This window comes from Podarcis melisellensis (assembly GCF_964234715.1).
Source record: "Podarcis melisellensis genome assembly, chromosome: 5".
Taxonomy (NCBI): domain Eukaryota; kingdom Metazoa; phylum Chordata; class Lepidosauria; order Squamata; family Lacertidae; genus Podarcis; species Podarcis melisellensis.
Window position 1 is genome coordinate 34,967,710 of NC_138537.1, and position 14,154 is coordinate 34,981,863.

Genomic DNA, 14,154 nt, shown 5'->3' on the forward strand with positions numbered 1-14,154 from the left:
TGGATTTTGCTTTCACTGTGCTCCCTTGTGTAAACAGTGATACAGATAGGGATAAATGAATCCGACCAGCTCCATTTTACCCAGTTTTTCAATCTTAAGACTAATTTGCCACATTTCCACATCAACTTCTATTTTAATTTTATTATTTTTAAAAAAATTCTCATGAAAATTGAACAGCCGTTTAAAGTGCATATTTCCCAAGAGACACATTTTTGTATGCATTTCTCTCTACATATACACTTCTTACTCTAATATAATATAAAGAAGGCTGATCGCCAAACAATTGATGCTTTTGAATTATGGTGCTGGAGGAGACTCTTGAGAGTCCCATGGACTGCAAGAAGATCAAACCTATCCATTCTGAAGGAAATCAGCCCTGAGTGCTCACTGGAAGGACAGATCCTGAAGCTGAGGCTCCAATACTTTGGCCACATCATGAGAAGAGAAGACTCCCTGGAAAAGACCCTGATGCTGGGAAAGATGGAGGGCACAAGGAGAAGGGGACGGCAGAGGACGAGATGGTTGGACAGTGTTCTCAAAGCTACTAACATGAGTTTGACCAAACTGCAGGAGGCAATGGAAGACAGGAGTCCTTCCAGTGAGCACTCAGGGCTGATTTCCTTCAGAATGGATAGGTTTGATAGGTTCGACGATCATCCTTCTTTATGGTCCAGCTCTCACTTCCATACATCACTACGTAAGTAAGTAAGTAAGTAAGTTAAGTAAGTAAGTAAAATATGATTGTTACTTGCTTATTGCCATCTCTGAACTACCCAGTCAGGAATAAACTTCTTAGCCAGTGATGAGGAGGATAACCTGGCCTATTGGTTTCCTAAAGTGGCAGTCTTGTACTCCAACTGGGAGTAAGTCTCAGTAAGCTTCTGGGTCATGGGTTCAAGCAAAAGATTCCTGCCTGCATTGCAGGGAGTTGGTTTCTTCCCTCATGGTTCCTTCTAACTCTACAAATCTACAATCTCTGAGTCTATATTCTTCTTTCTCAGCTGGATTTCTACAGAATGGCCAAAGGTTATTCAAAACCCGTTAGAAAAAATGATGAGAGCCTCATGAGATATATCTGTGTGCGTGTATTCAGAGGTCTTATTGTAGGGAAAACAAACGTATAATAGAGGGGAGATATTGTCAATGATAGCTGTTGATTAGTGTTTCAGATTCATGTCTAAGCTGTCCGCCTCTCCCCTTCTTCTGTAAATCAAGCATAAACTGTGGCTAGGAGCAACAACAAAAGGATCATGCCACACACTGGCAAAAAGAAATAAATTCAATTGCCTCAGCAATCAGGTGGAGATTTGAGCCTTATGAAGCTATTGACAAACAATCTGTGTTTTTCTGTACAGTTAAAAAAAAGAAAGCTCTGACCTACTCGAAAGTGAGCATTATCTTTCTGAATGGAGGGTATTTGTGTCAAATGGGAAGGCTGTGATTCCTGGAACAAGCAGCTATTATGAATGATGATTCATTGATCAATGAAAGAATAGGAAGCACAGCTCTCCAGTTAACGAATGGGTGGTTTCTTGCTGCCTAAAATGTAATAGGAGGGGATATCCCTTTTGTAGCTACTGCAAATGAGCCACGAAGTACACACACGACTCTAGCAAGAGGGAACCCCCTTAGCTATGGCGTCTATTAGGAAGAGATCACACAGAGAGATCTTTCAAAACGATTTCTCCAGTGTAATAATATGTCGCCAGAATTGCAGCAATGGCAAAGAAAAGTCTAGAAGGTTTATTTTAAAAGCAGTCCCGTGTGGAGAAGGAACTGTCCTGCCTATACGTTTTTGTGCTAATCTCACATTTGTCGCCAAAAGGGTTAAAAGGGCAGGTTTCTGACCAGCGAACCCCAAATAATGCAGTTTTCTGTCTCTACTGCTCTGGGACTAACTGAGATCAGCTGGGCAAGAGGAAGATTAGTGGGTCCTTTGCTACATATAGTCTGAGTGAGAAAGGCTAACTAAAGAGTATTACAGGAAGCGTGTCAAGCAAATGAAAGGAATTGAGGCTTGTGCACAAATGGACTATTTTAGGGGCAGATTTAGCTAGACATTTATTCTCAGCCTAGATTGGGGATGGTTGAAGGCAACAAGCAGTACTCAGAAGTCACAGACTGCACTTTTTGCAATCCATTGCTATTTAACTCCAACTCCAACTTTCCACAGTTTTACATCTATGTGATTGATATAATTTCAGCTATTATCAAACATCTTTAAGTGCAGTTTTAGTATTGGTTCACCAAAGAGAAACTCTACTCCAGGGTTACCTCTAGTTATCTCCCGCTTGGACTACTGCAATGCGCTCTACGTGGGGCTACCTTTGAAGGTGACTTGGAAACTGCAATTAATCCAGAATGTGGCAGCTAGACTGGTGACTGGGAGTGGCCGCCAAAACCATACAACACAGGTCCTGAAAGATCTTCATTGGCTCCCAGTACGTTTCCGAGAACAATTCAAAGTGTTGGTGCTGACCTTTAAAGCCCTAAACGGCCTCGGTCCTGTATACCTGAAGGAGTGTCTCCATCCCCATCATTCAGCCTGGACACCAAGGTCCAGCACCGAGGTCCTTCTGGCAGATCCCTCGCTGTGAGAAGTGAAGTTACAGGGAACCAGGCAGAGGGCCTTCTTAGTAGTGGCACCTGCCCTGTGGAATGCCCTCCCAGCAGATGTTGAGGCAATAAAAAACTATTTGACTTTTAAAAGACAACTGAAGGTGGTCCTGTTTCGGGAAGTTTTTAATGTCTGATGCTGTATTGTATTTAATATTCAGTTGGAAGCTGCCCAGAGTGGCTGGGGAAACCCAGTCAGATGGGCGGGGTAGAAATAATAAATTATTATTACTATTATTATTATTACGCCAACATTACGTTGATCTGCAATTCTTGTCATCCCAAGTCCAACAACACTGGCGGGCCACAGGTTCCCAAACCCTCCTTTTTTTCGGGGTGTGAGAGAATGTGGTGGTAGGAGCAAATTAGGAAGGGCAACTAGGCATCCTTGGAATGTATGATATAGTAAGAATGCTTCTGAACATATTAACTGATTTTACCTCACCACAGGCTAACCACAGCTTTCCCCCTACCTAATCCCACCACATATCTGAGATGTGAGGGGGGCCAGGCTTCCATATGAGTTAGAAAGCCTCTCATGCTGATTGTTGAACCTTGACTATTGTATGCCTGTAATATAAGTGATTTATTTTACATGGTTATATACAGCTCCCTGGCAGGGCACCTAACACAGGCCTGCAAAGGATCTCTTTCACAGATGAGAGGAAATGGAGCGGCCAGAGTATAATTAAGGAGAATGTGCACAGTTTATTAGCTGCACTAGGAATCAATCCAAACTCCAAAACAGACTGAGCTCTGGGGCCTCTCTGCTTAAAAAGGATTCTACCTCACAGCAGAAGATAAGAGAGCCAATGAGTATAGTTTCCCAATCAAGGGAATTAATAGTACCACTTTATTCTGCCTTGGTCTGACCACACCTGGAATACTGTGTCCAATTCTGGACTCAGGCACCATGGCACCCACAGAGGTCTGTGTTAGTGTTATTTTACCTTCTGGATTTAAACTCTGCCTTTTAGAAATTTAGAAGTTTATGAAAAATATGTATTAGGGACAGATCTGATGGATAATCCAAGTATGTAATGATTCAGTTAAGAAACCTAAGAAGGCAAGAGTATTTAAATAAATTAATCAATTTATTATTGATTACATTTGTCAATGATATTTGAATGAGGTGAAATGTGATGAATTCATGATTTAATTGTTTTGTGAGAAAGTAATTTTATTTTTATGTGTCTATTGTTTATTGGTAAGCGTTTTGTTAAAAAAACATGTAAATAATATCAGTAACCAAAACAAGAAGAAAATAATCATCGCCTTCTGTTAGAAGGATGGATATCAGTTGCTTGGATTTATAATTATATTGCTTCTTTAGTTTTCCATTTGAATATGGGGGAATAGCTGACCCTGAAGCAGGCGGCTATTTCACTAGAACTTGGCTTTCTTCATCAGTGACAATAAAGAGAGCGCAGTGGTCCTGAGCATCTGCTTCAAGCAAACTAGTTGCATCCTAAAGAGGAAACACAGTATTGTGCACTGAAGCAGACAGCAGTATCCTCACAGCATTTTTCTATAGGTTTGTCTAAGGTCCATATAATATGACAAAGACATAAGAGCCATCTGGCCCCATGAACCTATAGAACCCTCCCTGTTTATTTCCACCTGTCAATCGCTGATAATTTCTCCTGTCAATTGCTCTTTATTTCCTTCTGCCTTATTTTATTACAGATTGATTATTGAAAGAACTTCCCACTGATTCTTAACTATCATCACAGCCTTTTTATTGTAATATTAACTCATCTAGATTTTCCATTAGACTGTGTAATTTTTTGCTCAGCTTGCTTTCGGCTCCTGTGTGAAGAGCGTATAAAACAAAAGATGGCTCATTTTATTTTATTTACAGTAGCTTTTGCCCCCAGCTGCTGTGAAATCACAGGTTCCCATTCAAGATTACTACAATGCTTTGATTCACTGTTTACCTGCATTTCACTTGGCCAAAAGAAATGATTTCATACTTATTCTCCTGGGGCTGTATGCTAAATCATCTGGATCCCAATAGAAATAAATGCTGTGTCAAGAATCTTAGCACAATTACTTCCATTACTTTCCTGGCCAAGACCTACTGGTGAAGCTCATCAGGAATCCAGGCAGGAGAACAGGGCTACAGGCTGTTCATGGTGAAACTGGATCAAGTCAGACTGGGTATTAAACACGGGGAACCCAAGAACAGAACAGAAAACAATGATCATGGGGAATTTAGTCCAAACTAGCCCATACATTTAAGCCTAGGTCTCAAACGTTCTAGTCACACTGTATCAGAGTATCTCATTCATAGTGACAGCCTCTAATCTAACTCAGAGCACAGGTCTGTGTACATTATCTCATACAATTTCCAGAACAGTGGTTGTATTTGTCTTTTGCAGCAAAACCAAGGAATCTAGTGGTATCTTAAAGACCAACAGTAATCTACTTCGTCAGGTGCATGGTGTTCTGAAAACTTTCTTTTCGGGAGGGTGCGCACACACACACACACACACAAACTTGGGGGTGTCTAGAAGGCGAGGTTGGAAGGAAACAAGATGCAGAAAAGTACAGTAATAATTACATCCTGAACAGTGGTAATTCACAAAACAGTTCTTGAGGAAACAGGCATCCAGGCACTGGTGAGGCAATTAACACATACAGCATCCTAAAAATTCTTTGTCTCAGCTCAATCCATACACGAAAGCACTGAAACACTTGATGTACTATCATCCAGCAGTTTCATACTGAAGTCTTCCTTTGAAGTGCCTTTGTTCTAGGGCAGCAGCTGCATAATACTTTGCAATGTGTCCTGGAAGGTTGAAATTTCGGATGTTGCCATTTTTATGTCAGATCCATGTCCATTTATTCTTTTGGGTAGAGACCGGCATTTTTCTCCTATATAGGATGCAGAAGGGCACTGCTGGCAGACAATGACATTTATCACATTGATGGATGAGCAGGTGAACTGAATCCCTGATGTAGAGGATGACATTATTAGGTCCTGTAATAGTGTTGGCCAGATCCTTTGTCCAGATCTCTATTATGTGGTCTGTTATTACCAGTGAGTGTTTTAGGCCAGGGGGCGGGGGTGCTGTCTGTAAGCAAGTACAGGCCTGTGACCCAAATCCTGTGAAAAGTTGAGCTGAAGATCATTGATGATAATATATTTGAGTAGTTCCAGCAAGGAGCCATAAGTGACAAGTGGTGGCCAGTCATTTTCTCTTCTAAAGTAAATTGTTCCTGCAAATCAATCTAGCCCTGATTATCTGTTGTTGATGCTTTCATTTCATTGGGTGGGCATTGTAGTTTGGGGAATGCCAGGCATGCTGAGGAATGCCTTACGTTTTTAAGCTGTGAATCTCTATTCAATGAATCTGAAGTCTGAACAGATGTAGATGTCTCATAGGCCTCAGCTGTCATGTGTTCTGGGCGGAAACTGGAAACTTGTCAGTAAATGTGGTGGTCTGTAGTTTTTTTCTGCATAAGGTGGTTCATGATATAGTTGCACGAATGTGTCCAAGTGAACCTCTTGCATGGATTGTTCTAAGCTCAAGTTCATGGTGGGTGAAAATGATTGAAGTACTGTTGAAACTCCTCAAGTATCTCCTGTCCATAACTCTAGATGATAAATATGTCATCAATGTATCTCAAGCTGAGGAGAGGCTTTTGGAGACAGGAGCTGAGAAACCATTGCTCTGTGTCAGCCATGAAGATGTTTGCATATTTTGGAACCATGCGCAAGTGTTCAAGACAGAGCAGTTGATCTGAAGATGCAAGTTATACCTAAGTCTGAAGTAACTGTGGGTAACTACAAAATGGCAGACTTTGGTAGCCAGGTTTGCTATTCCTAGTGGCTTGCAGTCCATCTTTGTGGCAAATGTTGGCATAAAAGGCCTCATTAGGATGGGGTTTTCTGGGAGATTGTCAATAAATTGTAATCTGAAACTAGAAGACACCACCCTACTTTTCTTGGATGCTGAGACGGATTACATACTATTAGGACTATCACTCCTGATGGGCCTAGCTCCTATTTTTCCCTTCTACTAAACTCCGATCTTTCTTACCAGCTATTCATGAAAGCAGTATGAGAAAATGACAAAAACAATTAGGATACTGCATACGTCAGGCTGTATTAGGTGTTCCTTTTAATGCTTCTGTGACTCAGTGAGCTCTTGTGGATGCAGATCCTGTCTTCTTGTATTGTTTAACGCTAAATCTCTTGTCAGGTTCTGTTACATTCCCTTTCTGTGTACAACCCACACAGAATCTGAGTCTTCAATGTTCCCACTCTGCGCAGCTGGGCTGGATGCTAAATCATCCAGTTTTGCTTTTAGTTTAGGAGATCAGTAGCTTGAAAGTCACTTTGTTCAGCTGAGAAGCAGGTTAGGAATTCCAGTAAACTAACAAATGTATAATAATGATTAATATTAACTATCACATAATTAGGAAGCATTTGTTTTACATGTGTCAGTTATGGATAGAAACTGGAAATGTTCAGAGTGCATCCATTCTACTCATGCCCCAAACTGGAGATCCCTGTGTCTACCACAATAGCACAGGGGAATCAAAACTGCATGAATTTGGGGGACGCTGAGTGTCTTGCAATTGTGAACATTGAATTCAAATGTGAAAATTTGTTAATTATGGCAAATCTAACAAATCTTAGGTTTTAAATAGCAAGTTTAAGTGGAAGCCTATTGTGACTGAGACATAGGCAGCTGTCAGAGATGAACTAACAACAACCAAAGCTAGAAAAGCCGTGTGGCTCATGTAAGATCCTAGTCTACAAATCCCTGCATCCACAGTCATTCCTGTCAAGAACGGCCCAATGGACAGCCTGCCTGGGTGAGAGTGCCAGTCGCAAAAAAACCCCCAGCTTTGCACCCTGGAAGATATTCCAAGTTGAAGTTCTGGCAGTTCCCTAAATGGGACACTAACATAGAGAACTAAATGTCCCTGGTTTTAGTTCTAGCAGTTGGACATAGTAGCTATGTCATGGTAATGGACAGAAAAATAAAATGCCTGTAGAACGTTTTCTCTGATCAGCCATGGATTTCATTTGGGAAACCTTCAACAAGTCACTTTCACAGCAACACCCACCAAACAGGGCAGTTGTGAAGCTAAAATTAGATGAGGATTTGTATACTGCCTTTCTGCCAAGGCCCCCAGAGCAGTTCATAATTTCAATATACTAAAACAAACAAATGATATAAAGTGTTGATCGAGTCCTCTTATGACATCTGGGGGCTGATGGCACAAGCTCCTTGGCGTGGACCTGCTGATGTCTGCCTTTCCTTGGGTCACACAGGTCTTAAGCAGCCATAAAGAAGATGCAGAAGGTGATATTGTTGTTTAGTTGTTTAGTCATGTCTGACTCTTCATGACCCCATGGACCAGAGCACGCCAGGCACTCCTGTCTTCCACTGCCTCCCGCGGCTTGGTCAAACCCATGTTAGTAGCTTCGAGAGCACTGTCCAACCATCTCATCCTCTGTCATCCCCTTCTCTTTGTGCCCTCCATCTTTCCCAACATCAGGGTCTTTTCCAGGGAGTCTTCTCTTCTCATGAGGTGGCCAAAGTATTGGAGCCTCAGCTTCACGATCTGTCCTTCCAGTGAGCACTCAGGGCTGATTTCCTTCAGAATGGATAGGTTTGTTCTTCTTGCAGTCCATGGGACTCTCAAGAGTCTCCTCCAGCACCATAATTCAAAAGCATCAATTGTTCGGCAATCAGCCTTCTTTATGGTCCAGCTCTCACTTCCATACATCACTACTGGGAAAACCATAGCTTTAACTATACGGACCTTTGTTGGCAAGGTGATGTCTCTGCTTTTTAAGATGCTGTCTACGTTTGTCATTGCTTTTCTCCCAAGAAGCAGGCCTCTTTTAATTTCATGGCTGCTGTCACCATCTGCAGTGATCATGAAGCCCAAGAAAGTAAAATCTCTCACTGCCTCCATTTTCCCCCATTCTATTTGCCAGGAGGTGATAGGCCCAGTGGCCATGATCTTCGTTTTTTTGATGTTGAGCTTCAGACCATATTTTGTGCTCTCCTCTTTCACCCTCATTAAAAGGTTCTTTAATTCCTCCTCACTTTCTACCATCAATGTTGTGTCATCTGCATATCTGAGGTTGTTGATATTTCTTCCGGCAATCTTAATTCAGGCTTGGGATTCATCTAGCCCAGCCTTTTGCATGATGAATTCTGCATATAAGTTAAATAAGCAGGGAGACAATATACAGCCTTGTCATACTCCTTTCCCAATTTTGAACCAATCATTTTTTCCATATCCAGTTCCATATCCATGTGATATTATTCCATATCCAGGTGATATTACAAGACCACAACTCACATAAACCCTGAGCATTGGCTGGACTGATGGGTGTTGGGAGTTCAACAGCAACCGGAAGACTGTTTTGCATTCACAACAACCCTGTGGGAAGGTTAGCCTAAGGGATAGTGATTGGTGGCTACCGTCACAAACTGAGTTTCAAGGTGGATTCAATTTCAATAAATGGATGAAAAAAGAAGGAAGAATTTCCTTGCTGAAGATATATATACCTGCCCTTCTTCATTAAATTGGACTGACTTTGCTCTTAAGTCATTCTTCAAGAATTAACGTTTCTATATTATGACCACTTCTTACGCTTTGCATTCGCTGTCATGCAAATCACCCCTGTGGTGAAAAACACAGCATAACAAAGGAGCTATTGATCTCTGTGAGTACTCAGAATTACCAGAATTATTTTCCCCTATGTGAAGGAAAGTATCTCTGTCTACATGGGGGCATGTGTGATTTTTGAGCTTGAAAACAGTCAAAAGTGAAAGGGTGGGGCAACCCCTCTTCCTTCACCTCTGTCCATCATTCCTCCACTCAAGCTCTCACTCGCAAGGGCTACAATTGGTTACAAATAAACATTATGAGAAGGATAAATGTGGGACTCAGGCATGATTATTTGGATAATGTTCTGGATTCTTGGCATTCTCTTTTCAAAATTGTGAGTAGCTGTAGCTGTCAGTGCTTAACTCATTGCAGATTTTAATGTGGCAGCAGCTTGCTGAAACACTTCCACTGATGAAAATTGCAGTATGGAAAACAGGTCTTCTTATGTTCTCTAAACAAAATTAGTAGTGATTTATCTCTTTCCTACACAGTTTGTCAGCTGCAATATACCTTTGATTCTGACTTTGTATCCTCTCTTTTAAAACATTTTCTTAGTTACCTCCAGGCCACACATCAACCAGGTTACAGTGTCCACCCATAGATCACTGTAAATGTTACTGTCTTGGCTTTAGAAGAGTGATATTATAGGTGATTTTTGCTGCACTTAAAGCACAAAAACACGTTTTTGTGCAAGTATAGGTAATTTTGTCAGATAAAGGGTTAATTAAAGTAGGGTGAAAAACAGACTCTCTCACCTATCTATGCAGATGTTTAGTTTATCATGCTGATTTGTATGCATGTCTAAGACTAGATCACATGAATGCTAATTAGCAATAGGAATAATTTCCCAGACTAGCAAGACTACCAAAATGTCATTGACATTGCAAGGATACCAGTTATCAGAAGGGCTACAGCTCCGTTAACTGTCCCCCAGTCAGACACACAAACAGAACTACTAGAGAACGACTAGAGTTTAATGACACAGTGTTCCATCAGGAACTTTTGCACGGAGCTGTGCTAATCTAGAAGTATACCACCTCAATGCAGACAATGGCATTAGCAAAGACTTAGCAAATGACCATTTGTATTTCAGTGCTGGAACGAGAGACCAGGAATATAATAGCAAACATCTTAAGTGCTATGCTATTAAAGAAAACAAGTGGGGCGTACAACAAGACATTGGAGTCCTCATGTTCAAGATTCCAGCCCTTTCCAGTAAATCCCATTCCTCCACCATCATCCAGTTTTCCACTATAGTCTGACAGCATTATGTGCACACTAAGCATGCTCAGTCCTTACTGGACTCTTTTGGGGTTTTCTCCCTTTAAGTCCCCTCCCCCCCCAAAAAAAATCTTTTCTACTTCTGCAAAACATGAGCTTATTATACATGGGTGAGGAACCTGTGGCTCTGTAGATGTTGTTGGACTACAACTCCCATCAGCCCTGACCATTTGACCATGCTGGTTGGCACATTTGGGAGTTTGAGTCCAACCACCTCACCTATGCTGGTGTATAGGATGCCAACTAGTTCGTATTTAAGTGAGATAGTTGCAGTCAACAACTGGAACACCACTTCGAACAACACCAGAACTGAATGCTTGAAATTAAGCTTCAAATGCTGAAATTTAAAACATTGGGGGTTTTGCTTGGTGGGAAGTCTGTTGAGTCAGCAGCTTTAAGAGGATGTTTCCTGACTAATTAATCATTCTTCCCTGCCACTACACATTCATCTAATGTTTCCTGTCTAAAAGTATAATCCTTACACCCACTGGGTGAGATATGCAGTTTGCAATGGCAGAACATAGTAGCACCAAGGGAAGTAAGGGGTGGTGGAGATGAGGGAGTGGAGATAATATTGATAATACTAGAACCGGGCCCATCTGAAGAAGCTGAATGTGGGAAGATTCAGGGCAAAGTACTTCTTCACAGATTGCACAAACTGTGGCATTTGTCCCCACAAGAGGTTGCAATGGCCACCAATTTGGATGTGTGTGTGTTGTTGTTGTTTTAAAAAAGATTGCACTTTCTCAGCATTGTTCCTGAGATCTTTCTTAATGATAGTTCCTGGAGATTTAAGCTTCGGATCTTTTACCACTTTGGGCTATGGTTCTCTGCCCATACCAGTAGTTCTTCTTCTTCTTTGGCGATCACTCATACCCGAATAATATTGTCTTCCATAAATACGGTTTTAACAGTGAGTCTGTAATTGACTGTGGAGGCCATTTCTGAATCCACAGGTCCTTCCACTGTGGGGACATAGGTTTCTGGGCAGGAGTTTATCATGGTGAGGGTTTGCCAAGCATGCCTTCCTCTTAGCATGTTTCTCCCTTTTGTTCTGAGTTCTCACGTCTTCAAAATCCATGACACCTTTGGTAAAGGCTGTTCTCCAACTGGAGCGCTTGCAGAACAGTGTTTTCCAGTTGTCGGTGTTTGTACAACATTTTTTAAGATTTGCCTTGAGAGAGTCTTTGAACCTCTTTTGTTGACCACCAGTATTACACTTTCCATTTTTAAGTTCGGAGGAGGAGGAGGAGTATTGTGTTTGTGTATGTGCATGTGTGTAGTATACACACAGCTATCAATGATACTTTAGGCTCATGAAGAATACCATTCTTTTGCAACATGCACCATTCACTGGCAACCACAGACAGTCTGTTTAAGATGTTATAAATGTTAAATAACATGGTTGCAAAATATTTTAACAGCCTCTTTAAAAGCAATTCACTTCCACCCCCAACCCCAAGTGTTCTCTTGGCAGGCTCATGATGGGGATAAGGGATTAGCCTTTAAAAGGCCTGTTTAATGATATGATTTAAAATATAGGCAGTAATTTTTAAATGCCTTGGAGATTACCCCCTTTCAAGTCTATCTTCCATTGGACTCTGTTTGCTTTCCTATTGCGCCTCTCAGCTTGGTCTCAGACAGCAGATGACACAATACCTGTGAAGCCAGGTGTCAGATTACTAGTCCCTACTGACAGGTGAAACCCTCAAGGCACTTTTCACAACATCCTTTTCACATGTCAGATGACCATGTGGAGTGTGAGCGGGACAGCACTGGTGTCCCCTCCACATGTTGACCATGCCTACTTTCTAAGAACTTACCTGTGTTACATATGTGCCCTAATTCAATTCAATTCAATTCCCCATTTACCAACAAGCCCAATTACTTCATACCCTAACCAAAACAGAACCATGCTGCAAAATTCACACTTTTCCGAATTTTGCAATGCAGTTCTTCAGCTGCAGACAGGTAGCCATGTTGGTCTGCCATAGTCAAAACAAAACAAAATCCTTCCAGTAGCACCTTAAAGACCAACTAAGTTAGTTCTTGGTATGAGCTTTCGTGTGCATGCACACTTCTTCAGATACACTTCTGTTTCAGTGTATCTGAAGAAGTGTGCATGCACACGAAAGCTCATACCAAGAACTAACTTAGTTGGTCTTTAAGGTGCTACTGGAAGGAATTTTTTTTGTTCTTCATCTGAGTAACCCATACGAGAATGCAAATGCTGATATAAAATGCCCATAAAAATAAATATATTAGTAAAAATAACACCCCAAATGCATTATTTCAGAAGAAACCGCTTTACAAAATGTGTATATTAGGTGAAAATGCATACATAAGTGTGTATTTGGAGAAATTCACATTAAAATGCTGCTGAATTTTCATGGCTTTTTTTACCGTAAGTTGACAAACTGAAATTGATATAGGAAAAGAGAGAAATCAGAATGGACAGATTTGCACATCCCTACATGAGTATAACTTGTCTGCACATAGTCTATGGCAAATGCAGCCTACAAGAAACAGAAAAGACAGCAGTGTGGTCCCCCTCCCCCTCCACACAGGCCGACTACACAGTTGGAAGATCATGTGAAAAAGACTCATTAGTTCAATAGTTTTCACCCTACTCCCATTGTCTTGCTAAATTCTGGCACTGGTATTTGCAATTTTTATTTGTAGCATTTTAATGAAACTTGTAAACCACTTAGAGATTTTCTTTTTGCTAAAAATCTTAAGTGGTATATAAATTAAATAAACAAAAAGTCATGATACAGACCTTTTTCCTCTGAATAAAGTCAGTTTGTTAATATATCATTGTATTGGTATTAGAAAGGGCCTTGCATCGCCATTCATGGAAGCGTTGCACAGCCTCTTTCTCTGCATTTGGCAACTGGCTGCAGTGCAGTAATAATATAGGCAACTGTAACCCATGTGGAACAGGCCTCACCAACCCACATAGTGTGCTGAAGACTGGGTTACATGGAAGCAGCAAATGCAGCAGCGATTATGCATAGGCTCTTCCATTAGGCAATATGCAGCAGCCCACCTAAGGCACATTTTGAGGTGCCATGGAAAGTCAGTAAACTTTCACTCATTTAGCTATTCTATTCCCCATTTATGTGTGACCACACACACAGTTTTCAGCCTGAAAAGGGGAAAGAGCAGAACGGGGCAGGCTTACACACACCCCACCAATGTGTGTGGTGCGTCAGAATGCGACCCCTGTGCTGTACTTCTGGCCCATCTCCCTCTGAAATACTATGGCTTCTCTTATGCTGGTTGACTGTTCATTGTAACTGAAACACTGGTTAATTTACCTCCTAAAATGAAATGACATATAGCAGGCATTTATTGCATTAAAGACCCAGTTGTTCAACAACTAGTCATGACTTTACAGTGGTACCTTGGGTTAAGAACTTAATTCATTCTGGAGGTCCGTTCTTAACCTGAAACTGTTCTTAACCTGAGGTACCACTTTAGCTAATGGGGCCTCTCGCTGCCACCACGCCATTTCTGTTCTCATCCTGAAGCAAAGTTCTTAACCCAAGGTACTATTTCTGTGTTAGCGGAGTCTGTAACCTGAAGCATCTGTAACCCGAGGTACCACTG